This window comes from Eulemur rufifrons, unplaced genomic scaffold (assembly GCF_041146395.1).
Source record: "Eulemur rufifrons isolate Redbay unplaced genomic scaffold, OSU_ERuf_1 scaffold_410, whole genome shotgun sequence".
In the NCBI taxonomy this organism is placed as follows: Eukaryota; Metazoa; Chordata; class Mammalia; order Primates; family Lemuridae; genus Eulemur; species Eulemur rufifrons.
In genome coordinates this window covers 1-1,035 of record NW_027183192.1, presented here as the reverse complement: position 1 = coordinate 1,035, position 1,035 = coordinate 1, and the positions used below count along the sequence as shown (strand labels likewise).

The 1,035-nt window shown below is 54.2% G+C and overlaps 1 pseudogene; it reads left to right on the top strand.

Moving 5' to 3' along the window:
* Positions 1-740: 740 nt before the first annotated feature.
* Positions 741-832, top strand: LOC138380408 (small nucleolar RNA U13; annotated as a pseudogene).
* The last annotated feature ends 203 nt before the right edge of the window (positions 833-1,035 follow it).

Genomic DNA, 1,035 nt, shown 5'->3' with positions numbered 1-1,035 from the left:
GCATGCTGGCACATGCCTGTAATCCCAGCTACTCGGGAGGCTGAGGCAGTCTGATCGCTTGAGCCCAGGAGTTTGAGATTGCTGTGAGCTAGGCTGACGCCATGGCACTCTAGCCAGGGCAACAGAACGAGAGACTCTGTCAGAAAGAAAAGAAGAGCGAGAGCGAGAGAGCGAGAGAAAGAAAGAAAGGAAGGGAGAGAAAGGAAAGAGAAGGAAGGGGGGGGGAGAGAGAGAGAGAGAGAGAGAGAGAGAGAGAGAGAGAGAGAGGAGAAAACTATTAAAAAATTCGGGACCAGATCCATCGGTCGGTACTCAGAAGCGTGACGATCGGGTGTTCCCGAGCACGTGTGAGATGTGTCTTCTCCCTGACGCCGCGTTTCCTCCACACACACATCACCCATCTGCCGTGGAAAAAAAGCAACAAAAAGAGAGAAAGAGATTAAGAAGGGAAAATGGAAACAGGGCAAAAGAGGAAGAAAGAAAGAAATTTCGAAAAAAAGAGACCAAAGTCACAGCGAGAAGGAAGAATACTGAGCCCAGAGCGACACCTAGTGACCACACCGTCACAAGCACCCTAGGGCCCCAATTCGCCAGAGACATCTGGTGGACCCCAGGGCAACATGTGGTCGACCCGGGGCCATGGCGTCTGCAGCCGATTCCCAGGCGGGCACACGAGCCCGGGGAAACTCATTCTCAGCGCGGGGAGGAGGGGAGGGGAAATAATAGCAAAGTCACACCAGATCCCTTTCTAGTTCATAAACGTGTTGATTGCGTGTTCACGCGCACGTGTGAGAAGGGCCTCCTGGTGTGTCGGCACGTCACCCGCGTGACGTGAAACCATGAATCCGGGGGGGGGGGGGGAGCGGAAAGGCGGGCAGGAAAAGGCAAAGAGAGAATAGATAAAATGAAAGGACCAAAAAGAAAGTCACACAGCAGGGTAGGGGAGTGAGAGCAAGTCGAGAGACTGCAGACAGAAACTCCGAGAGGAGAGGAATGCTCCGGAGCGCCCCCTCGCCCCGCGCGAGAAGAATACCG